The 27,882-nt window shown below is 36.8% G+C and overlaps 1 long non-coding RNA gene across 1 annotated transcript; it reads left to right on the forward strand.

Annotated features, from left to right (window-relative positions):
- On the forward strand, positions 1 to 27,679 carry LOC140332045 (uncharacterized). The gene is made up of 3 exons (XR_011921031.1): positions 1 to 113; positions 7,323 to 7,622; positions 27,118 to 27,679. It is a non-coding gene; the product is annotated as an uncharacterized lncRNA (long non-coding RNA).
- The last annotated feature ends 203 nt before the right edge of the window (positions 27,680 to 27,882 follow it).

The raw sequence follows: 27,882 nt of genomic DNA on the forward strand, positions 1-27,882 counted from the left end.
GATGAGAAGGCAGCCAGAGGGTTCCAGACTGAGAAGCAGCCAGAGTCTGTTCCAGGCTGCAGGAAAAGGGGACAGAGCTCTAGGAAAGCCAGTGGGCAAACAAGACTTAAACTGTGAGTGAACAGTGGTGATATAGTGTATGTGTGTTATGGTGGTGATATAGTGTGTTTATTATTTTGTTGTAAAGTTGTGGAGTGTGCTATAACACTTGGCTAGAGGAAAAAAATACTGCTGTTATTTTGGACTTTTGGAGTCTGCTGCCTCTTGTCTGCCCTGTAAGCATCCCGTTACTTTGAGCAACCCCCAGTAACATACCACTATATATATATATATATATATATATATATATGTGTGTGTGTGTAAGTATAAATACAGATATATAAATACATTTATAGATATCTATGATAAATATATAAATATAGTATAAAAATATCAAAAGATATATATATTTATAAATATACATGTCTTTTCATATTTTTTTACTATATTTATATTTATTTGTAAATAATTGTCATTTTGGATTCCCAAAAAGCATAATTGTATTTGTATATAATTATATATTACATACATATAAATATATATGTGTGTGTATATATATATATATATATGTTTTCATACTTAGGCTTGGTCTACACAAACTGTTTTCAAAACGCATGCAAACGTTTCTGCCACGTTTATATGTGTTTGTATGCACTGTTACAAGCGCTTGTAAGCTTTTTGAGAAAACATCCATTGAAAACAATGGGGGCTTTTTAAAGTGTTTTTAGCAGGATTTTGGAAATCTGGAAGCCCTTTTAATAAGGAGACTCCCACATCTCCGCCACCCCACCCTGGGGAATGAGTACAGGGGTACATAAAATCTCTTACTCATTCCCTAAAGGGGTAAAAAAAAATGTGCAAAAAATAACAGGAGGTTTTAATGGCTATCCCCAAATGATAGGATGATTCCCACGGTTGCATTCATTATTATTATCATGATTGCTAAGTTATGAGCATAGCTGTGGGACTTCTGACAGTGTGGGATCCCCAGGCACTGGGGGTAAATGAGAACAGGTCTCCCCATTCACCTCTAGTGCTCCCTGATTGGCTGAGCAGAGGGAAACGCTGATGACGGCTCAAGCATGATCAGGGAGGAGAAGGGAGCTTTTGTTTTTTAAACTTTGAATGTTTCAATGTTCATTTTGCAAATGAGTCAATGTTAATGCTATGGTATTGTGTTTGTAGCCATATTGTTTCATTAATGTTAATGTTTGTTCTGCATAATTATTTTCTAATCCAGTTTTCTACCCTTGATAGGTCCAAATTGGTTTTGTAAGTATTTTTTGAATGCAATATTTCTTGGCCAGCATCTTTTAACCTTGGGTGATCCAACAGACCTACAATTTAACAAGTAAATTGTTATTGTTTTTAAGCATTTCCTTTCTATGAATTGTTGAAAGGCTAAAAACAGCACAATTGTCTTAATAAAACTCTGGTGGTGTGATGCCCATAGTTGTGCGCCAATGCAGACCCGCTATGTGCGTGTTAACTGTGTTTTGTCAGTTGAAAACGCCTGCTACTTTTACAGAAAAGGATCATCATTTGGGTAAGGTTACATTTTTATGTGTATATTGTTGTTTTGCTTCATGTGTACTCATGTATGTACATACATGCATATATGTATGTATGCATGCATTTATATGTGTATACATATAAAAGAGAAATTATAGGAAGAAATAGGCAAGGACCAAAGTCTAAAATGTAATTTAAACCTGCATAAACACCCTGAAGGGCTATACAAGCAAGAAAATATGTTTGGCACAAAGTGTATTTATCCCTAGAAGTTTTATATACTGGTACTATTTGAATTATGTATCTGGAAGTATGCTTATATACAATAGGGCTAAGATCAAGCAGCACAGAACAATGAGAACAAACCTATACCACTACTACAAATGAACAGAGGAGTTCTGTTGAACAGTGGCAGCAAACCAACATGAGTGAAGTATGTTGAAGGAAACCACAGCTTATTTAGCAAATGTCAGACTATTAAAAAAAATACAAGAAAAAAAAAACCATGACAATTTATTCATAAAAGAAATATGTTCATAATACATTCAAATAACAATATGTGACAATCTGACTTTGAGAATGGGACAAAGGCAACAAGGGGGTTCAAGTAGCAGTTTGGAGTGGAAACCATGCATACATTTGTACTAATTATGTGTGGATAAAATAACAAAACATTGCTGAAGAATTGTTAAACAACAAAAACTGTAGAAACCAGGCACAAAAACATTGCAGCAACAGGTGAAGCTAACAATAAAAAAGATTACAAAAAGTCACATCAATGCATACCATACAAGCAAACTTAATTGATTAATTCCCCACCCACCCCATACATACAAAAACCAGTCCAGGTAAAATAGTAATAATGAAAATACATATGTATTTATTTACATTTAAATCTATTTTTTTTAACATTTTTTTACATTCATACTATTGTTTGATGAGATGACATAATATAAAGTGCTAATTAGTATATATACAGCATGATATGATTTAGTTTGCAGTGTTGCAACCAGACCAAAAAATACATATTAAAACCATTGCAGCCAATCTAACTATAAATGAAGCAATTTTCTGAATTAGTATAATGTAACATAAAAAATGCAACATAAAAATGTAGCACTTACCAAAAAAAGATCAAGCACTAAAGATTCAAATTGACCTGTAATGGACTGGAGGTGCACACAGAACAGAGACCAGGTGTGCACTAATTGCCATCACCATTTACAGAGCCTAACAGATCCTCCTCAATCACGCAGCTGAAAATTTATCACCTTAATTGGCAAATTATTGACCCCACTGCTCATTTATCAATGCTGTGCACTAGCACTCAGCCCCAGCACGCAGTAATGTGCCGTGTCCAGCGGAGCGTATATTCGTGCAGCCAGCTTACACGCATTTGCGTGATAAATCAGCTCTTATGACTGCAAGCTGTCCAGAAGCAATGGGTCTAATTTATTAAAGCTCTCTAAGGCTGGAGAGGATACACTTTCATCAGTATAGCTGGGTGATCCAGCAAACCTGGAATTGATTTTTTCAAAGTCATTTGCTATTTGCTAGCAAATGTTTTGACCAGATCCATTCCAGGTTTGCTTGATCACCCAGCTTCACTGATGAAAGTGTATCATTTCCAGTCTTGGAGAGCTTTATTAAATCAGGCCTAGTACATCAACACAAAACCATAATATTTTCATACACTTCTTTACAGTTGACATTTATACATATTAAACCAATATTTTTCAATGTACAGCTATTATTACATTTAAGTGTGATTATAGCCAGCAAAAGTTATGTAAATGCAATGCAATGTAATAAACAAATTGTGATAATATTGACATGTGTGAACTGTACATAGCTGTAAACATTATAAATTATATTGCCAGCTGTAGTACTTCTTTCACCCTTGTACAAAGGTATTTCCCACACTGCTGCAGTGGGAATCCTTGCATGCTTGTGGTGTCAAGTGTGATAAGGTAAATGAGCATTGGGTGTTCAAACTGTTCCCAAATTATCCTCAAGGAAACATGGGAGGCTAGATATGTTTACACAAATTAGCTGACAGCAGGAAGCTGTCTCTTTATGTCATCATCCTTCCATGGGACACTACTAATAAATCAACAGACGCTATTTCCTATACATTATTGACAGTTTCTTAGTCCCAGGGAACACATGTACATAACAAACATGAGGCTGCTTTTAGGCTCTCGGCAATGCTGTGTTTTATTACAGTACTGAGATCATGTCTGAATGCTATGATTTATTAAAGGAAATGTTTAATAACCAAAATATAGGTACTGACAACTACCAGCTGTCTACATGCTTAACCTCTGGCTTTTATACATCCTAAGTCGCTAACCTAAGAAGTATGCAACAAGCTAGTGTAAAGTCAGATTCCCAGTTCCATGGCTCATCTTTGAAGCCACAGACAGCCAGGAAACAAGCAAACACAGGTTTCCATTTGGAAAAAATCATTCTTTAATAAAGTGAGAGAGAGATTGAACCTTTGGTAAATTGTTATTGCTCTCTGTTATGGTCTCCTGCTACTGTAGCCTATCTGCTTTATGGTTTGAAATGTTTGCATCCATACATGCTCTGGCTGCAGAATTTGGCTGTAACAAGTGGTTTTGGCGTTGCTGTTGCTTTTTATCAGATCAAGGTAGTCTAGCTGTTCTCTGACTTCCAGCATCAACAAGGAATTTTCACCTTTTACCTGTCTCTTACAAGATATTTTCCCTCTGTAGACCCTTCCCTATACGCCCTAGAGATGGTTCTGTGAAAATCCCAGATCAGCAGTTTATAAAATACTCAGATCAGTCCACCTGGCACCAACAGCCATGCCACATTCAAAGTCACTTAAATTCCCTTTTTTCCCAATTCAGATGCCTGGTTTAAATTTCAGTAGTTCACTTTGATCTGATGATGTTTACATGTCTAAATGCATTGAGTTGCTGCCTTGTGATTCGCTAATTAGATTACTAGAAGATAAACAAGGATGCCTAACAAAGTAACCAGTAAGTGTACAGGTAGTCCCCGGGTTACATACGAGATAGGGACTGTAGGTTTGTTCTTAAGTTGAATTTGTATGCAGGAAGGAACAGGTACATTATTTTAATAAATGCAATTAGGACAGATGTTTGTCTCACCATATTATTAGGCAGCGTGGTGTCAGTTACTGTATAAAATCCTCACTTTGAGTTAATGACAAACAAAGCAAGAAAGAAAATTTTATGGAGCCTAGACATTCATTAACTTTTGTAGCAACCTGTGCTTTGATATGTAAAAAGAAACAACTGCAGCGTTTGTCTTGGTCATTAAAGAGTTACAAGATGCTACAGATCAGCTCAGCTCTTAAGATCACCCACAACCTCAGCTGTGTTTAGCAAAAGATTTCTTCTGCAAGTCATGCAAACTGCCCCTCCCCCCTCCAAGCCTCTATCCTGCACACGATGGAGCAGGGAAGCCCGGTTCATATCTAGGAGTCGTCTTTATGTCGGACGTCCTTAACTCAGAGACTACTTGTATATATTGAGCTAGAGTTGTAAGCTTTTTACAACAAAAGAGATAAGGATAAACTAGAAAACATGCAGAAAAGAGCCCAAGGCTCTAAAGCTACGTACACACGTCAGATTTTTATCGCCCGATAATCGGCATCGGCCAATTATCGGGCGAAAATCTGCCGTGTGTACAGTCGGTGTCGTCCGGACGACCGACCTGCCGGATCCACGGACGATGGACGACAGCCGATCCTAATGAAAGGGAAGAGGACAGCGCGCAGCAGGGTGCCGCTCCGTCGCTCTCCCCCTCCTCTCTCCATAGAGCATGAACGGTGCTGTATGTACAGCACCGTTCATGCATCGTGCACTCCCTTGTCGTTGGAAAGGATCGTGAAAGATCCTTTCCAACGACAAAAATTGCAAGTGTGTACGCAGCTTTACTGTTGACTGTATATGAATGTTACAACTTTCATTGGAAATATTTTATTTTTTGACTATAAAATGTTATAACTTTTTTAAAAATGTGATACTATTTAAAATTGTGTTTTAGTTCTGAGTTTATTAGGTATAGAAGCACAATTGTACAATGTCACAATACTTTTCAACACTTTTCACATATTCAAAGCCAGCCACAAAAGGTGGATATGATGCGTACTGGGTGGTAAGTATGAAAAGGACAGCAAAAAAGTGTTGGACAACGTGCAACGAGTGTCCCATTAATTGATGTTCATAGTGAATACAATATTAAGTTTCCTTGACTACTCACATATTTGCATACATTTTCCAAAAAGTACAATGGCAAAGTTCTAATTGCACTGTAAAATTAAAATACTAACCTAAAGGAAGATAATATTATGATGGTAAACACTAATCACCATGGAAACACTTTTCCAGAATTAGCAGCCACAACAGGGAGGCAGAAGCTGATACACAAAAGTCATTAATCGAACTGTGGATGTGCAAATTCTTTTAATTGTTTGCATGCACTGGATGACTGAATACATCAACAAGCACGGAGTTCTATTAATACCATCCACTTTCCAAATCCAACTAGACTTTTTTTTTAACTTAGGGCCCAAAGAATTTGCATTCCAGCAGATTCATATCTAATGCTATCTGTACGATGTTTATAAAATGGAATCCCAATGTTATTTTTAAGTGGAGTACATTTTTTCCTGTAAAACGTTTTTTTTTCCTAAAGTGTAGTTATAAACATTTCCTATTTTGTGCGTTAATAGAAAAAATAAAATATTATATTTTAGCACACATAAACATTGAATACATTTAAATAAAACCATGTAAAAAAAATAACAATGTTTGTATACAGTTTACATCACATCACACAATAATAAAATAACGTGCTGAACAGAAAAAAAAGGCAGAAAAAATGTAAAGTCCTCGATCCCTCAGCAATCTAAGTCCAGTGGGTCGGCCACCGTCCATCTTCCTTCTTCTTTCTGGACAGCAGGCACCGCCATCTTCTTCCAGGTTCTTCTTACATCACCCATTCTTGCACGATGCACCTTCCTGAAAAAAAAAAATATGTGCTGATCTAACTGCACATGTGTAAGATCGGCACTTTTTTTATATTTCATGAAAGCCTGAAGGAGCAGCCAACAGCCTCCTGAGATATGTGACGTATGTATCTCAGGAAGCTGCAGGTTTTACCGACAGTAACGAAGGAAGGGGTGGGGTCCTCCCCCAAAAATTAAAAAAACTAAATAAAACTAAATAAAATCAAAACATTTTTTTACTTATATAATATATATGAACAGCACTGGAGAAATAGGGGGTTCTACAGAAGGAAAGGTAAGTGTGAGTTTTTGGTTTAATACCTAATTAATTTAGGTATTTATTTGGATACAGTTATGCCATTAATATAATGAATAGGAGAACAACTAAAACTTACAATTCCTGGGAAAATGTTTCTTCTTGTGCTTTTCCGTATCAGTCATGTAATCAATAACCTAGGCATTTGATTATGTGGTCTCCATTGAACAGTAGGCACATTGAGCTTGTTTTCAGTAGAAATCATACAACAAAATACCTATATATCTGCAGAGAGATTTTGAATTTCAATAATTATTGTTTTATCATTCTCAGCAACTCTGTTAGCATAACTATAAAAGTCCAGGTTAGCCTTGTTTTTGTTATTATTCTGTTGGTATTATTGTTATCTGTTTTTACTATAAATAATGTATGCTTACCCCTAATTTTTCTTTCTTTGCACCTCCTCCATGTCATCATACAATGATTCATATCCACCACCTGACTCCACAGGACCACTCTCAATGACTCCCATATACCAGAACTAAACCATAGCCTCCATGTTTCTTTTAACCTCTCAAAGACCAAAAAAAGGTATGATATAGTGACAAGAGGAGGCTTCCGCTACCCACATTACCAAATCCTTTGTGTACGTTTGTGTGGAAGGCCCATGATGTTGAGTATAGAGGGATGGACCTTGACCTCTGTTGAAGGGGAGAGCCCTTGGGAAACATCTGCAGCCTCGATCTCCCTCAGTATTGGTGAAGCAATTATTCTAGCAAAACCAGCCTTCCTTTTCCTAGGACCCAATAGGTAAGTGAAGTTGTTATATGCATAAAATTCTACTATTTGCAACTGATAAGGCAAAATAACTTTTAACCATGTCCAGAGAAGTGTAGTCCTCATCTATAGTGGAAGACAGTGGAAAGGCTGTAACAATGACTTCTCAGTTCATATTAAAATTAGGTCTTGGTTAAGAAGGTTAATGCAGCCCACTCTATCTGGGAACAACATGTACAGTGGATGTATAGATAAAAATAACTCTTTTTGCTCTAAAGGCTGGGTGAACCATCGCCACATGTGACATAAACTATGGGCATCTCAGCTGGTGTGGAGTGATCAAGATGGCATCTCTTTGTATTTTCAATAGGATCTTTAAAATCAATGTATATTGGAGAAATCCTCAAATGCAGATGTGGCATCCTGTCCAAAAGAGGACATCAGAAACTCAAAAAGAAGAGGGGTCATGGAATTGCTATTATAAAACCTTTGTTTCCTGCATCTTAAAGATCATCTTTAGAAAACAAGGGTTCATTGCTTACTGGTTTCATTTGGGGAATTTGTGATTCAGACTATCTACCAAAAAATTCTCAAGAAAAATCCATTACAATGTGACCTTGAACATGTGCTCTTTGCAAAATCTCAGGGGCAATCTGTAGGAGAAACAGGCTTCTGATTCCTTGTTCCTTGATCCTCCTTGTTTAGCTATGTCATTCACTACTGTCCTGTTCTTAAGAACCTTGACTTGTTAAATTTGTAAAATGTCTAGGAAGATTTTTCATGCAACGAATGCTGCCGCTAATTCTAGTACATTCAGTTTGTGTAGTACTGGACCCTGCCATTGTCCTAAACTTGCTTTCTGTAGCAGTTCCCACCCATGCTTGGAGACCGATATTAGAAATAACTATAATCCAGTCTCCACGGCTAAAGAATCTGAGCAGAGCTAAACTGTTTGGCCACAACCTCTGCTATAGATCTCTGCATATTGCTGCCAGGAGGATTAGGCAGACTAAAGCCTTCCCTTTGCCACTGCTGTAAAATGCATACTTGAAATCATCACATGTGCTATGGGCCAACTGCAATACTAAAATACCCAGAAAAACCATAAAGTCTTTTACAGTAAACAGTGCCATTCAAATCACATTGTGTGTACTACACACACACACACACACACATATATATATATATATATATATATATATGTTTTATGAGGTCAACATCAGTTCTTTTTTTTGACTGACTTGTAGACTGATTAGTCAACTGCAATATAAGGCTCTCCAGCAAGACCACAGCACTGGGGTTTTGTAGGGACGCATTGCCATTAGAGGAATAGAATGTCATATTATTATTATTATATAATCATATATTAATAATATTGACTTCACACAACACCTGACCCCGCTTAATGCCCACTGTTCACCAGCTACCAGATTTAGTAATACTGAGGGAAGACTTTATTTTTTGAATGTAAAACAAGCAAGGTTGATCTAACTTGGCTGTTCATAGCTTTTAGAAAATTATTTTTTCTAATTAGAAACATGCGGCTGGCAAATCTGTGTTAGCTTTATTTTAATACTGACATGTTCCTTCTGACTGTTTTCATAATGTTATCAGCATTGTAATGAATTTAATTAATGGGAGGCTTCATTCTGTCTGTGTGCAGTAGTAATTAACTTAACCAATTAAATGATAAGCACTGTATAAACATGTTGTACCAATAATAAAATTGTTAGCACACGAATAATACAGTATCATCACCGTTAATAATAACTGATCTTGGCCGTCTTTTCAACTTGATTTCAGGCTGGGAATAGTCTGATGTAACTGAAAAGAGAAACCTTGAAATTGTTCATGGTCTGCAGTCTCACATAATAAAATACTAGTACATTAGAATTGGTTCTGGAGGTAAAGCCCAGATGTTATATGATATCGCCATGGGCTGATCATAATTATTTTCATTTAAAAGCTAGCACTTAGATTTCCTGTATCTAATAAGATACTCAAAGGCACATAGGTTGGTTGGTGCCTGAAAACACCAAAAAGTTTAATCCAGTCTTCAACAGCCTGTTATCACCCTTATATCTTGTGTGACAACCCTTTTGGCTGCTGGTTGGGGCATACAAGAAAAACTCAGATCATTAATCCTACTGTTCATGTATCTTGAAGAGCAGACAATCGGTTTGATCAAAGATTGATTAAACATTTTTGGATTGAATTGTTATTCATAATCATTATTAAAACCACTTTACAATTTTGTTATAAGGGTTCTTCAAAAAGTTTCCAAACGTTTATTTTTTCATTGGAACCAGTGAGTGCAGGAGGAGTAGTAATTGGTCATGTCTGAAAGTGTGACTAGTCTTTCTGGCAATCCGGCTGACCTTGCAGTTTAGTATAAAAATTGTCACACTGTGGTGTAGATGGCTGCAAAACTTGTAAATTGCACCAAAAAGGACCAGTGTTCTGTGATTGGGATAAAGTTCACTCTCTCATATGGATGGTTTGAAATGGACCTACTACTGGGACAGATGCAGAGAACTCACGACATCCAGCTACAGCCACAACTACCCTGGAACTGAAGCAGTGGTGCACTATTTGCTACACTGTCAATCAAAAACATTTTATGCTGGTGGCATTCGAAAGTTTGTATGACGCTGGGAAAAATGCATCGCAAAAGAAGGTGAAAAAAGCGATGATATTCATTTTTGAAATTCGTAATAAATAGAGTAAAGAATAAAGTTCAGAAACTTTTTGAAGACCCCTCATAAGATTATTATTTTGATTAGATACAATCCCATACCAGTGGCTGGGATATTGAGTACATGTAGTTGACCTCAAGGGCATTAGGACTGTGCGTAGCTTGTCGACTATGTGTAAAAAAAATAAAGTTTTACTTTTCTGTCGCATTAAGATTCAGAATAGTATTTTTTATCTCCCAAACCAAAAAGATATCTCTATCAACAGATCTAGAAATGTCCCTGAATTTCAGCATAGGTAATCCAGCTCTGATAGAAACAACAGCTGTTTTATGTTACACTGGACCTCAGTACAAGATCAGTGGACCTTACATTTAATTACATCTAAAATGCTAAGCTTTGATTTCTTGGACAAAGTTTGTAAGGGAAACTACCATGCTTTAAATAGAAACTGCCTGACTTGGTCACAAATTAGGTTGTCAGGGTGCAGTAATTTGTGATTCTTCATCTGTACAAGAAGAACACCAGGTATAACATAGAATAAGATAGAAGGAAACTCCCAAACATAGGGTGATTCATAGATATGGTTTATTCCTGCACAAATAAACAGGACAACAGACAAGGGTAAAGTAATCAGTCACTGAGCAAGCAGGGTAAAGGAGGACCCCTATTCCCTATTATTAATTATTATTAAAAATGTAGAGTGTTATATTACGGACACCTATGCACAATATTATGATGTTAAAGTTAAACCTTAAAGGACAACAAAAAGATGGGACTAGTTATATGTTGAAGTGTGAAAAGCATGCAAGGCCAACTAAAATGGTGAAATACTCTTTTGGATCACCATAGCATATAGATCCTACCCACCATACTAGATCCACCATTCCATATAGATCCCATAATACCAAATAGATATTTAGGTACACCTAACTAATACTATGTCCAGTTCCAAAGAACTCACTTGTCATGATACAGGCAACAAAAAAGTTGAAAATTCCAAAGAATAAAACATATCCGGGGAGATTACGTCCTCCAGCCTTGATGCAAACACAAGGCTGGGTTCTTCAGTTGGGAAATGAGGCAGGCTTTAGGTCATGTACTTTTAAATTATAATATTATATAAATATTATAATATCCCCCCCTCAGTGTCTGTTGTGACCATGCTCCTTTCTCCGGGTAATATTTTGGTGTAATTTTGTACTATCACCTCCCTTTCCCGCGACCACCGGTGTTCCTGATCATTGAATAATTTATATCCAGTCTATTATTCCTGTTTATCGTTCATTTCTGTTTATAATTCAGCTGCCAAAAAATTTCACGTTCTCCAAACTGTTTAATGACTAATGGTATGCTTACTTTTTACAAGGGAAATACAGCACTGGGGGAAAGATTTTATGTTTAGAAATATAAATCATAAAACATCCAAATAACATTACTGAGCCTAAAATTAGGTTACTGTAACTGGCTGTATAATCTGCTTTTCCCAGCATACAGCAAAATTGTACAGATTTACGTAATACACAGTGATCGAAAAATTACAAAAATGCTTAAAGGGAAATTATGACAGATGTTGTATTTTTATCAACCTCCTAGTTTCTGTCATTATTATAGTATTTAACTTAAAGAAGAAAAAATAAATAACCTACTACAAGATACATTAAAACAAGGGTTTTTTTTTGCTTTCTTCTGGACCAACTATGTCCATAGGGTTTTTATATCTGGGGTATGTTTATTTCCCTAGTGGTTGAACTTGACAGACTTTTTTTCAGCCTGACTTACTATGTACTATGTAATACGGAGATTTAGCAATTTTTTTTCTACCCCTAGATGTCCTTGGTCTGATAGCCAGCATTTTTGACCACTTCCTCTCACCCAGATTGTCCTAGACCTGGCCCAGTCTGTATATGGGAAATGTAAAAAAGTAGCAGCATGGTAGTAAAATCTTCTGTGTGTCAATCTGCCCTCTTCTTCTATCACTATACTCCTTGTCAAAACATGCTTGGCTCCTTTTACTTCTTCTCCCTCCCACATTTGAGCCCTGCAGTACAGGACCCACAAAAGGCTGATAAAAGGTCAAAGTTCCTACATTGCTTGCATTTAAACATTACATGTAATCTGGAGTGAACAGGGTCAAGTGTCAGTGATGTATTTGCAAATGTCACTATTATTTTCTAAAATTGGACTGCCTCCCCTGTGTCTTTTTTTCTGCAGCCCCGCTGATTGGACTATTGGGTGATAAGGGGAAAGGATGCAGTTGGTCCCACTGGCAGCTGGACTAAGCTCCCCTTCCCAACTGAAGAGAGATCCCTCAACTTGGTGACTTTCTTTGCTTTTTTTCTGTGTTCATAGATGTAATATGGATTGATTGTTGGGTTCTTTAATTACTTCCCTGGTCTGGAACAAAATTGGTGTTCCTATCCACAATGTGCTAAAATCCAAATTTTGGATACCTAGAAGGACATCCTAGGCATGCTCTCTGGTACTAAAGAAACCACTGACACAAGCATGTAATGCAGCTTAGAGGTCATTCTTCAAACGAAAAAAAAAATTAAACAAGTAAATTGAGAATATTACCAGGTGGGTGTTTCTAAGAACAGAACAGATCTTTTCAATATCTTGAAATCAGAACTGTCCAAGATATATAATTGGGTGAATCAGTTTTAATCAACGGCTGGCTTTGAGGAAGAAATAGATACTTCTGGCTGAGTTTCAAGATTTCACTTAGTGAATTTTATATCTTTTGTTATATTCCAAGTAACAGAAATGTAATTAACAGCTAAAGTCTTTTTTATGTTTTTGGTTATTTTAGAATATTTCTTTAGCCTATGGTATGTGTTACTGATATTACCACATTAATATGGTACATATTATTGTGGTAAACAGTAAATTTATATGTTATATATACGGTATATAGCAAACTATTGTTTAAAAGGCATGAATGCAGGCAACTTGGAAGAAGACTATACTGCAAGTATTACCAGCTACACAAGATGGAGAAGCCATTATGACCTTACAACTATAAAGGAGAACTTTATAGATTGTTTAATATTTTCAAATAAACTGATATAATGGTTTTCCATTTATTGTAAACATTGTAAAATCGCTATGGTATAGAGAAGAACTCCTTTATGTGATAACGGAATTTAGAGAATATTTCATACTGTGGGTATGAAGTTCATATATGTACGTAATTTCTGATTAAGAAAGACCTTTTCAAGTCATAACCTAATATCTTTTCATGCATACTATGTTTAAATTTGTCCAATGGGGTGACAAATTATACAGATAAGTTTCCCTCCTTACTGTTTGATAGATTAGTAGTTGCAAAACCCCCTCAATGCCAAAGCACCTTAGGGGCCTTAAATGACTTAAGGTCCGTAATTCAATGCAGTTGTACAACTACCTTGTAAGTGTTCTGGAACTAAAATGATCTATTGTTTGTTTGTTAAATTTATTTCCTGCATCCTTGATTCTTATATTTCATATGACATATAACAATTTACAAGTACAGTTGTGCTTTCCATGGCATGAAACTTTTTATATACATGTGACTTATTTTGGATTTTATATAACCCTTAACAAGATAGAACCCCATTTATTCACTTACCATATTGAGCTGCCACAAATATAAAGTACACGTATAAAAAATACCCAGAATTTCTTTTAGTCTTGACTAATATTAAAATTATTATTTCTTTGAAAATTTAGATATTTTGACCACATATTAATTAATTATATAATAATGTATTATGTTTGGTCTAGCAAATATTAGATCTCAAACTACTACTGAGGAAGCCACTAGGTACAAATTGTTGGGATATGAAGCATTGTGTAATAGATGAGTTAGGCATAGAAACCTGTCCTCTAGACTTGGACATTTTCTAAGTTTCTTTGTATTAAAACTACTGTTTTTTTTTTTAACCCATTGTTTCAATCTTGAAACATAGTATTCTTGAATTGCCATAAAAACCTGCTTTCTTTTGTATTATTTTTTCTATTTTTCATAGGGGTGGTTTTATATCACTGTATCCTTTGGGAGCACAATATTTGCAATACTTACTGCTAGGATAATCTATTTCCCACAGAACAATAACTTGTTGTATTGATCCTAACCTGTACTTACAATGTTGTTACCACTGGCCTAATTTATTAAAGCACTCCAATACTGGGCAAGATAGACTATGATCAGAGAACCTAGGTGATCCAACAAACCTAGAATAGAATTGAAAACATTTGCCAACTAATAGCTAATTTGCCAATCAGCAATTTGCCAATCATTTGCCTCAGCAGGCTATAGGCTCAAGTAACCTTTGCCTAATGATGAATTTAGCCCTGGGTTTATATACAGGTACCACCCAGTCGTTTGCCCATTGTTTATGTCAGCAGATTATTTTATTAGTGGAGGATTGGGATATGTTTATCTCACTAATTTGATTTACTATTAAGTTTATTGACAGCATAGTTCCGATGTCAGGTGATGAAATATAAAGCTTTTTTGTGACAGATTGTTAATTGCCTTCTATTTTAAACCGCAGACAGCCATGAATTCAGCTCATCATTTTAATAGTCTGACCCTGACTGTTTTCGATTCTAAAATAACCTCCCTATTCTCTCCATTTATTTTTAGTTCCTTGATAGTTGGCTGTGTTTTTATATGAGAGATAAAGAGAATGTCTGGCAGACACATTTATTACTTTGAGTGCCTTCAGTCAGAATTAATTAGCAGTTTTATGGAAGAGTTTATCATATCAAATGCTTTAAGGTAAAAAAAATAAATAAATAATGTGAGCTCGAAATACTCTGTTGTATACATTTTTTACAATTATTATTGTAGGTAAAAAAAATCCAAACTCCAAATATAACTTCAGGGGGATAAGTTCTAAGATTTTGGCGAGGGGAGGGGGGTTAATGATAATGTGCATATAACACCTACCTCCCTTGAGTCCTTGATCTTGCATCTTCATGTTGTGGAGCATGTCAAATTAAATATTCAGCTTTATAGAGGTCAGTGGGATATTCTGACTTCTGCAGAATACAATGTGAGGACCTACAGTATACTAGTAAGAGTTTAACAGTTTTTAAAGGTTATCTATACCAGGAGATTAGATAAACACACTTCCTGTTCTAGAACGCAAAGCTTAAGCTGCGTACACACTTCCAATTTTTATTGTTCAAAATGAACGACGAACGAACGACGAACGATCGATTGGGCAAAAATCGTTCGTAAAAAAAGTAACCAACGACGCCGACGAACGAGGAAAGTCGTTGGAAACCAATCCGATCCGTCGGTCCGGTCGTTCGTTTCCAGCGACTTTCCTCGTTCGTCGGCGTCGTTGGTTACTTTTTTACGAAAGATTTTTTGCCCAATCGATCGTTCGTCGTTCGATTGGAACGATAAAAATTGGAAGTGTGTACGCACCTTAACTGCTGCACTGTATCTATAGAGGGGCAATTGTGTCACCATAAGCTCCTCTGCTAATTTGGACTTCAAGCACCTCTCCTTATCTTCATTACATCTCCATAAAATCTTAGTTCAGTGCATAGTATGTTACAAGGATAAAAGGTCCCTGAAAGGATCAACAGGTATATTTCTGTAATTGCAGAAAATGTACTTAGCCTTAAAAAACTAATGCAGCCCCACACCCAAGATCATGCAAGGTCCAAAACATTTTTTTAGGAAAAGAGCTCACAACTAGAGTAGCAATTAAATCTGACCCTTACAAAACTCAAAACTACTCAAAACTACGAAATTCCCTACAAGAGCAAAGAATAGTCTTTCCTAACTTTCCCTTTATTGTTGTAATGAATCCCATGTGACTTTTAATAGACACAATTTTCCCTTCGCCACCTTACATGATCGCAAAGCTTTTGCAACTGTTGTTGTCCCTCATATGTTTTCAAGTGTTTGCAAGAGTAGTTAAGAATGGCATTAACAGTTTGGCAAGTTCTTACTAGAGAAGGTAACTGCAAATAAAGTTCACACGGCTCATGTAACTCTCATTCTAATTTACAGCTGCTTTCAAGTGAAACACGTTTCAAGCGAATAGCATATTTTGCTGTCTTTTACATGTGTAAAGAACATGTTGGCTCTGTGCTGGTTTGCTATCATTGATTTTTGATGATATTGGCACATTAATTATGTCACCACTGCACACACAGCAACTAAAATTCATTATTAGCTGCTAATCCCTAAATAAAAGGTGATACAAAAATCCTAATAAATTATGTAGCACTAGTATCTCAAAAAATTTATTCCAATAAATGGCCTAAAAATCAATAAATCCACATATAGTTCAACGAAAAGATAAATGTATACCAGTCTGATATACAGTAGTCGCATAAATAAACCAATCCTGGGCTAGAAATGATAAATCCTCAGTCTTTGGTTTCAGAAATGTGTGCATAACTCCTTGTGCATGACTCCACCCCCAGGATTGGGTTTAGCACTCACCCGAACAATGTGATCTACAAATAGTAGGTAGCTTAAATTGACGTAGGTTCATTTCTTGGCAATCAATTTGAAACTTTGACAAGGTAACAAATTATGCCCAAATCAGGGCAAAAGTTGCACCAGGTGTACAAAATAACCATTATCCATTCAACCATTGTCTTGGCATACAAATTACCCCCTCTCCGAAAATGCTTTTTTCAGCCAACTACCCCCCTTTGTTCTGCACAATAGCAAGAGACTTAAACAGAAGACATTCTTCCCCTCCTTCATGGTTTGGAAGAATAGCAATGATTAAAATGAATATATTACCTAGACTACTATATTTATTTAGGACACTCCCTATAGCAATCCCTAAAATGATTCTTAGAAACATACAGAACAAGTTACTCAAACTTGTATGGGGCAACAAGCAACACCGCATTAATGTGTCAACCTTGTACACCCAAAAAAAATTAGGAGGTCTGGGAGCCCCCAATATAGCACTATACCATAGAGCGGCTCAAACAGCAGCTCTAGGACAGATCACTCCACCACATCCTAGACCGCAATGGACAACCTGGAGGCCCTAGCTTGCCCTTCCATATCGATAGAGGTACTTATGTGGATACCTTCCAATAAGAGACCTGCAATTCTCTGCCCCTCTCTCTCCCATGCTTTAGCAGTTTGGGATGGGCAAATAAACAACTACAAACTTCACTCCCAACATTCTCCTCTTACACCTGTTTAGCAAAACCCTGACTTTCTTCCTCGATGGGATCAGGTTTGAGTTCTGTGGTGGTGCATCAAGGGTTTTTTCCGTATTGGGGATTTATTAGATGGGAAAGCCATCCTTAGTTGTTCACATCTACAAGAAAAGTTTGCCTTCCCGCCAGCGGAAGTCTTCAGTTACTATCAAATCAGATCCTTTACAAAAAACAAGCTTAAAAGGCTGTCTCATCTTTACCAGAGCACTGCATTTAAAAAATCTTGTAGTATGATAGCTGAAGTTAAAGGAAGGATATCAGCGGTCTATGGCACACTTTTTCCCTCAAGACAAAAAACTTTTCTACATGAAACAATGGGAAGCGAATCTAGGGGTAGATTGGAGTGCTCAGGTTTGGCAAGAGTTGTCGATTTCTATGTCCAAAGTATCCCTAATACATCACTTATAGAGGCTAACTTTAAAGTGTTGATGCAGTGGTATTTGGTTTTGGTCAGAATTCCTTAACTAAATGCAAATATTTCCCCCTTATGCTATAATAGCTGCGGTGAGATGGGAATCCTGTACCATGCTTGGTGGCACTGCCCTCGAGTCCAGAGCTTTTGGATTCAAATTTATAATCTCATATATACAGTCACACAAGTTAATCTCCCAAAACGAGTGGAAAGTGCCTTATTTTCACAGCTAGAGGAATCAGTTCCAAGACAGTCAATCAGACTGGTTAAATACATTCTGCTAGCAGCCCACATCACAATTGCATGTTATTGGAAAGCTTCTAATATTCTTCTTGATTTAATTAAACATAAAATTAATTTTATAATGGTTTTTGTTAAATTGACATGTACCCTTAAGGACAACCTGACATTTTTTTTTAAGACATGGGACTCGTGGATTGAATTTAGCAATGTGTAATCTCTTCTTGTTGTTTATTTTACCAATGATTGTAATTTATAACTGCAAAACCAATAAACTTTTTTAGAAAAGGGGGAAAAAATAACCATTGCAGATGCTATATCCAATATATGTCATACCCCAAATTAAACAGAAGTCTCTAACAACTGACTTCTTTAGGACAGACCTTTACTCAATGTAAAGGGCATGTAAACTTGTAAGTTATATTAGAAAAAATATTGTTAAAAACCAAATACACTCGCCTTAAAAAAAGTAGAATGTGACTCAGCCCCTTCCTAGTACTCTTCAGTCCCAGTGCCACGGAAGTAGGAGGACCCAGAGTTGTAGATGCCGGAGTCACTTTTATGTACAAGTACTCAACTCATCACCATATGTTGAAGGAGTTATATATCCAGGAGGCGTTCCTACTCCTAAAAATCATCAGTCATTAGAAACTTTGTTCACCTGTGTTCATTACTAAAAGACCTAAATGGTTGTTTATGGGGTGGTCAGAGGTGGGAATACTCCCCACTCTGTGAATCCATCATCAATAAGCTGGGCAATGTACAGACGGAAGAGTAAAGGAAGTTAGGATTTGACAGGGCAGAGTCAAGAAGAGGTAAGAAAACTTTAGAAGACTTTAGGATATCTACAGACTGCATAAAGGGGTTTGTGTTGTAAGTATTATTTGATACTAAGTTTTGCATTTTTTTTTAGAATGTGACTTCATGATAACTTCATGATAATGTTGAAGCCAACATGACAACAAGAATTATTTGAAAACAGAGAAAATAAGCACCACTGAAAAACAAAAACAGGCAAAAACTTATTTTATGGGAAAAAATATAATATTTACATTGCTTTAACAAAGTAGTTTTGAAATAGATCTACTTTAAAGCAGACTTTTAATGATGGTATTTACAATCCCCCAACCCACATGTAAAATTGCTGGGTATCGAAAACAAGTAAAAAAAAACAACATTAAAGATAAACAGTGGGCATGCTGTTTTATTTATTTTTTCTATATAAATATTCATTGATATTTGGTGAAAAAAATAAATATATCCTTGTCCCCATAAGCTGGAATTGCTCTCTTTAGCAGAAATTTCTTGTAGTTATTTTGAATTTGAAATTAGCTTACTGACATTAAACATTCTTGACCTCTACTCCATGAAAAAATATTTCAGGTACAATATGTTTGTAGGTGCCCTACTAAAAACTTAACATTTTAAATCTCCTACACTTAACTAGGCCAGTCCATACACATCCATTTCAGTTTTCATCTGTGAAAAATGAGTGTCTATACAGCAATTACATAAAATCAGACCTAACGAATGGCAATGCTACCTGTTTCCTGGGCTCAAGCAAAATTCTTAGAGGAACGTCGCCTTGGCTGGACGGCTGCCGGGCCATTGCCTTGTGCATGAATTGAGTTGCTTCCTATGACCTGAGTAGCAAAAATAACGAGATCAAGTAAAGACACAGAGAGCCTAAAAAAAGGGCTATATCATGGTGTGATAATTACCATCACTTGTAACAACATCAATAGTAATAACATCAACATTTGGTATTACTGACATCTAATCTGGAACACCTGATTGTACATTTATGAAGTGGTGATAAAGACAGGGTTGTATTTATTTTTTCCACATAGCAAATGTACGTTTTCATTCCACTATATGATGAGAATAGTTATATATATATATTATATTCCTTTTAAGGGCTTGTTATGATACTCATTGATATCACAACTGGTCTGACTTGTGCTGGTATTGAAACCATACCTAATCATACCTATGCTATGATTACATATGACATGGAAAATACAACTGACTGCGCCATGAAAAAATTGCAAAAGCAGCTTTGACCCATCTAAGCCTGTGCAACTCGAACAGAGAAACCTTCCCAATGTACATTGTCTGTGATGGAGTGAACGGCCCCAATGTACAGAAACTTTACTCCTCCTTGTGGATGCTAGTTATAAGGTTTTGACTAGTTGCAATTTTCTTTGTTTAGAGGATAATGAAGTTTGTAGCTGGGTCCTCCACAAAGCATTGAGGGTGATTTGCAATGGAAAGTTTTTCACAATCTGTCAGCCTTCCTACTGAAGTGAATATAGTCTGCATCAAAAGTAGCATGACTGTAATGATGATAGCAAATTGTATTGAAAAGAATGCAGGGTAATCTTGCTGGAGCAGGACAATAATATTTAATCTTCACCAAACTATTGGTTTAAAAGTAAGGGGCATAAAATGATCAGTGCACTAAAATACTTCCCTTGGAGCCATGACCACCCATAACACAGCCCTCAATGACCCCAACTGCACAACATTCCCCTCCATTTCATTTCTTTTTCTCTTATGTCTCCCAAAGAGGGTCTGATCTCCCAAAATGGATCTGATTTAGCAAAGTTTATCCAGGGCTGGGTAAGATACACATTCATTAGTGAACCTGGGTGATCAGGCAAACCTGGAAAATCCAGGTTCACCAATGAAAGTATATCTTCTCCAGTCTTGGAGAGCTTTAATAAATCAAGTGTCTATATATGAAGGGCTGTGCTGTCATGCCATGTAGGTATGCTGCATAGCTCTCAATTGTCCCTGATTTGGAAGGACTGTTCCTCTTTTTCTAGGTTGGAAAAGTATCGCGTACATATTTTGTGATAAAAAGTGCCCCATTTGTCATTTTAACAAGTTTTGTAGGTCATGATATAGTCCTGTTATAGGCGTTCAGGTCATTGACAAATGTGTGCTGGAGGCATGGAGTCACTTAAGCCCCCTGTTACCCTACCCTCCTAACTGCAACCGTAACAATACCACTGGACATTATTTTCAATACCCTAGGAATGTAGAAAATGCCATCAACTAATCATTTTCTAACAGTGAAATGTTTAAAATCCTTTTTTGTTTTTTTTTATTCAGAATGCCAGAAACACAGGGATATAAATAACTATAAACTGTAAATCAAGGTTTAAAATTTAATGTCATCTGTTGCTAAAAATAATACAGTTGACAATCAAAAATCCGGCAACCTCGGGTCCTGAGGGGTGATGTATTTTTAAAAATTCCGCTTACCTCCACGTTCCAGCCTTCCTCTCGCAGCACCGCGGACATCTGGCACAGTTCCAGGGAGCAGGCAGTAGGGACGTCTCAACGTGTATTTAGTTTAGCAAGCAAGACCTAACAGCTGTTTCTGCAGAACAGCGCCATCAAAACATTAGTGGCCAAACAGTGTACTGCAGACTCTGTATTAAAATGCGTTCTTAGATTCATGCCGAGAAACTGAAGGAAACAGATTATCGATGGCCGGATTTTCGATTGTCAACTGTATGAATTTACTTATAAAAAATCATATCCTGTCTAATTTACTACATGGATCACCCAGCCCACTCATTTCAATCTTTGTGGTTCTGGCCCTGCCCCTTAAGCTGTTTGCTTTCTGTCCTGTCAGTTATTTAGTCTTAGTTTCATTTATGGTATGTAAGTTACCTAGGGTGGTCTGTATGTAAAGCAGTCTATGCGGGAATGACAATATTCCAATACAATTGTCTTGATTTATTAAATCTCTCTAAGGCTGCAGAGGACACACTTTTATCTGTGAAGCTGGGTGATCCAACAAACATGGGAAAGTCATTTGTTATTTGTTAGCTCCTGGGACCAGATCCATTCAAGGTTTGCTGGATCACCCAGCTTTGGAGAGCTTAAAAAAATCAGGCTCAGTGTGTGAGAGGCAGCATTGTGAGCTGATAAATGTCCTTGGATGAAACTTCCACTCACTTTCAGCAAATGAGGAGTGAAGTATGAAGCAACTTTTTGCTTTGCTAGGGATGTTCTAATTTTTTCCCTTATTTTGTGGAGAATAATAATAAATATACAGTATAAAATGATTTGTTGATTTATCCTTTTTTTATAAAATAACTAATCTTCCTTTGTATTAGATTTTTAAAATAACAAATTAAATAATTTAGAGGCTGAAAAAAAGGTTTAATAATAGGAATTCTGGGGAAGATGTCCTCTATGACATCACCATACATATTTTGTTGTAGCCCAACCAGCGGGTGAATTAAACTTGATTGCTTATATTCTACTCTTTCTACCCTGTATTAAAAAGGCCTGCTATTTACAGAGGTCAAAAGAACAAGGTGAAATATTTGGGAAATGCACAGAATAAATGGTTCATGGCAAATTACACATCCCTTATCTGATGGTTCTGTCCAAAGTTTCAGTAACTGATAACTGGGTCTGAAAAGAGATAAATATTACTGTACTGTCTCTTTGGCTGAGCAAGTGGTCTGGAGTTTAACCATTTTATAAGAAACTTAAACATACATAAGCTAAAATAACATTGATGAAAAATCCTTACAGTTTTCCTTCAAAGAAAATTTCAAAGAACAATCGTATGTATTTACCATTCTTTCCCTTCTTTTTTTCATAGGCTTTTCTGTCTATTTTGTTCCTTGCTAGTTTGTTGTAATACATTTTCTACTTTTAATAGAGTTATAGATTACCATACTTTTTAGGCAATAGAAAATATTTTGGTTGTTAAAATGTCAGTGAAAACCATCTCAACCCACTGCAGCAGGGGTGTCAAACTCAAATACACAGAGGGCCAAAATTTAAAACTTAGAAAAAGTTGCGGGAAAAACAATATTCTTTTATGAAAATCCAACTGTTCAAGTCCATGCCTTGGAGTAGCAAGTAAAAGTACAGTCGAGGGGGAGTGCTGGAAATACCAGACGCGGCCAATGCAGAGCTAAATCTTATGAGTGGCCCGCCGCTGAAATTCCCTCTTTATTGAAATAGTGCCGCTACTAAAATTCTTGGCATTATTTGCATCTATAAAACATCCAATGCAGGGCCACGCATAGGCAGTGTCCCTGCTGGTCCATAGACGCGAGTGATGCCGGGAATTGTAGTAGCGGAGCTATTTCAATGCAGCGGCGGGCCAGATGCAGTTCATATTAAGGATTCCTTTGGGGGCCAAAAAAAAGAATGTTGGGGGCCAGATTTGGCCCCCGAGCCAGAGTTTGAAACTTCTGATCTACATGATGTAAAGGGATGTGTGGGCTACTAGAAAATAGGAGATATAAATGTGTTTTATAGACCGCTGACAATCAGTAAGTAGGAGGTATCTATGTGTAATACAAATCTCTGTCCGTTAATCAATAATGAAACTTTTGGATCACTATGACAGCCAGGCTACTAGCATTTTAAAAAGGAGTTGTCAGTAGTGGTAAACAACATTCTACCCTCAGTACAAGTTTCCTTTTAGTATGCACACAACAATGTAATGATGGTATAAGATTAAAGAAAAACTAGTTAACGACTTCTCATGCCAGTCTGCGCAATATGAGTCAGCCAATGTCCTGGTCCATTTATGCCAAAATCTATACCAAACAGTGCATTGAGTTTGGCCTTTTAGGTCATCCAAACTTTTCAGAGGAGACACTCCACTAAGAGGCACTATTGACAAATGTTCTCAGTAGGGTCCTGATTACTTGGCATTGGTAATAATATTTAATAAAAAAAAATCATAGGTCCTGATTTATTCAAGTTCCCCAAGGCTGGAGAAGATACACTTTCATCAGTGAAGCTGGGTGATCTAACAAACCTGGAATGGATCTGATCCATTGAATTGAAAACCTTTGCTAAAATATAGCAAATAGCTAATGACTTTTAGAAAAAACATTCCAGGTTTTCTGTATCACCCAGCTTCACTGATGAAAGTGAATTCTCTCCAGCCTTGGAGAGCTTTAATAAATCAGTGTAATAAATAATGTGTTAGTTTAACTATCTTTCTGCAGGATCTGATACGGTGTTGTGCTCACCTTGTGTTCAACATGCAAACAATGGGTAAAATCCAAGGCGGATGTTTTGTTTTGCTATTAAAAGGATTTCGCATCACTTTCTATTAGAAAGTGTCAGCAGTAAGTACAAGGGGTTCAGAGAGATTCCCCTCCTAAATAGTAGACCTCAGAATAGATGTCTTCATAGGAAGATTTTACTTGTTCTTCTGGTAAGGAAACAACTATAACATTTTGGACATTCTCACAATGATGATTAGAACAAACAGATGGTGTGTCTCCAAAGCAGGTGCACAGATATCAATAAATACCTGACCTTTGAGTTTGTACCTATCCTCCTGAATTAGTTCATACAAGCCTTCTGTCCAGAATGTAAATGTAAACCCAAGAACAAACATTTCATAATATTCATTTCAAAACATGTTATTATTTTTTATTTTTAGTGCTCAGTCATTTCCAGGTTTTTCATGAGATGACAATGGTCTTCTGTCTCCTAGTTTACACTTCTGCAATGTCATCATGTCACATGTGGTTCTGGTTGAAACTTTAGCCGATGCCTAATGCAAAGCAGGCATGACCCTTTGTTGTCACCCTCAGGAAACCTGCCTTGAACAATTACAGTAGAGATCATACATGTGGACAGACAGTGGCTGCAGAGGTTGAAGGCAATCAGTCGCCCTTAGATGCAAAAAATGTAAAAAATTATTTAAATAATTTAGTAAGAATTTACATTGATCTAATAAATGTTTAATTATAGCTCTAGGGCTATGTAAACAAAGGTGTCAGGTATGCTAGCAGGTAAAAAGACTAGCACAATGAACAATGCCATACTGGAACTAATGACCACTCATAGATTTGCCGTGGAAGTAAACCAAAAAAACTTCACCTTTACTTTCACAGATCTGTCAATCCCTCTGGTGGTTTTCTGGGTTGGGTCCCGTGTTGTCCTGGAATCCTCCTTTGTCCTGGCATGGCGCCGCCATGTTCTTTCCCCTTCTTTTGCCTTCGGAATACGCCTTCCGATCTTGCACTGCACAGGCACAAGACAGGTGACGTAGCCTGCCGTAGATAGGGAATAAAGGAGTGCCGTTCTCACTGCTCATGTGTGACATTGGCATTTTCTTTTTCCCCATGAGCAGAAGGAGAAGCCAGAAGTCTCCTGGGATGCGTGACATATATCCCAGGAGGCTCTTTGCTCCCATTCTGTCTTTATCACTGTGGCGATGAAGACAGAAAAGGAAGGGGCTTTACCTTTTTTTTAAACGCCCTCCAAAACAACGAAAAGGGTTGTCTACCCTTTTATGTAAGGTAAAAGTTTTATTTTAGGTCAGCTTTAACAGAAATTAAAGAACTAAGGAAATATTTTAGAGTAATACTTCACTTTGGGGCACCCACACACTGAAGACCCACTACTACTTTTTTATACGTCCATACTTGACATTTCCTGCAGCTTCAGGTTGGACCAGTGACGTCAGGAGGGCTTCCTCTTCTTATGTGGGGACAGCTGTGAGTCTTTCTAGTAATGCCATGCTGTCAAGGACTACTATGACATGTCCTTAGAAGGCATATCCATGATGTCTAAGGTTCAAAAGAAGATTAGATGACACTTGATAAAATAGACCCTGTTACAGAAGCACAGATTAGGATGATGAGTAAAGGTTAAAAGTGCAAACAATTAAAAATCCAATATAAAACCTAACGATGATAAAAAAAAATACAAATAATATTATTCATCTAAAAGTCACCTAAATGCTCACCTTCTCCTAAAAAGATTTTAACAGTTTAATATCAGTCACATGATTAATTTTCATGCTGGAAAGAGAGATTAGAGTGAGAGATTAGCAGCATTTTCCTTGCCTAGGATTTGAGTTCCATGTGGCTTTAGAGCCATTATCTGTTATATAATCAGCAGACATTATATTTTGTATGGGGAGAGCTACATTGAGAACAAAGAAGTGACAGCGACTTTCATAAATGATAAGATGATGGATATAAACTCAATCATCATTCATATAGAAACCTTGTGAATAATTTGGAACACAGCCAAACACATCAATATGTCATATAACTGGTGCAGATTTTCTATACAGAATCCCTTAAAACAACACAGAAGGTAATGGAGCATGACTGCCTAGTAATATAAACTAATGGACACAATTAGTAAAAGTTGCAAAGTGCTTTATGGCTGATGGAGCAACAAGATGATTGAGATAAATTAACATTAACTAACAGAGTACAAAATCTGAACTAAACAGAATTAAAACATGGTGTAATGGACAGTTTAATATAGGCAGTCACAGTAGTCTCTGCCACTTTGTAATTTCAGATATCTAATTGCTGCATGCTTAAATTGCACCAAAGGGCACATTATTGTTCATTACTGCATTTGTGCATTAAATTGATAAATCGATAAAAGGAGTTACCTTGCAAAGCAACCACCCAAGCAGTATGACGCTTGATTTGCCTTTCATAGCCAATGATTCTATTATGTCCTGGTCTTTTTTGGGGTTTGGTATGTATGGCTGTGTAAGTCCCCAGAAAACCAATAGGAGTTACTTAATAATAGCATAAATTTATACACAAATCAGTGCACATTAGCAGAAAAAAGTGCAAGACTTCATGGTCTCTGCTTTCATATAGAACATGCATGTATACACTACTAAAATGAATGTAATTCTGCTTTAGGCCTAAGTTAAATTATCCATATATAGCCTGGGCCTGGGATGAAGGAAGTCTCAAAAACTACTAAGAAAGATGTGAATACTACTTTGTAACAGAACTATATGACTGTTACAAAAGCTAGGTCATGTTAGGTAATAAAGTTACAAAATTATGTCTGGAACCTCTGCCACGTTTCACCAGCATGTTTAATGTTGAAACAGGGTAAAAGGCAAACTCCCCAAAGGGGCACATATAACGAATAAAAGCAGACAGAGGTCTCCATACTTTTCTACTTAAATGTATTTTTATTTTTGTTTGTGTTACAGAGAAGATAAAGTGGAAAGAAATACAATTTCCCAATGGACCTTCTCAACGGCAATGAGTACCTGTCAGATGTTGTAACACTGTCCGTATTCCATCCAAAAGTAAATAGATATAATGTCTGATGTCTGCATCCCGGGTTTTACCATGAAAAATAAATTTGATGAGCAGACTTATCTGCCAAAGCACCCATTTCAGTCTTGTGACATCTGTGATGTCCCTCGTCCCTCCGGTGATCCCTTCCTAGGTAGGGAAGATGTAACTCCCATGCATGCACACTGAAGATACTTGATTCAGCACAAAATCAGGCTTAGACTGCATGCAAAACCTAGTGTACAGAAGAAAAAAAAGTACTGACAGGTCTTTGTGTTAAATCAACTTCCACTTGTATTGTTTTTGTGATTGATTGGACATAAAAATGTTACCATAGCTAGGTTGTTTTCCAGGCCCATGACAATATCCAGGCGAAAAAACAAAAATGTAACCATGGCTAAGGTATTCACCAGGCCCATGACAGCACCCAAGGTCGGACACAAAAAGGAACCATGGCTAGGTTATTCACCATGTCCATGATAACACCCAAGCTCAGACACAAAAAATGAACCATGTTTGGGTTATTCAGCAGGCCCATGACAACACCCAAGCTCAGACGTATTAATGAATCATGGCTAGGTTATTCACCAGGCCCATGACAGCACCCAAGATCAGACACAAAAAGGAACCATGGCTAGGTTATTCACCAGGCCCATGACAACACCCAAGCTCAGATG

Source organism: Pyxicephalus adspersus, chromosome 5 (genome assembly GCF_032062135.1).
Source record: "Pyxicephalus adspersus chromosome 5, UCB_Pads_2.0, whole genome shotgun sequence".
Classification (NCBI taxonomy): Eukaryota; Metazoa; Chordata; class Amphibia; order Anura; family Pyxicephalidae; genus Pyxicephalus; species Pyxicephalus adspersus.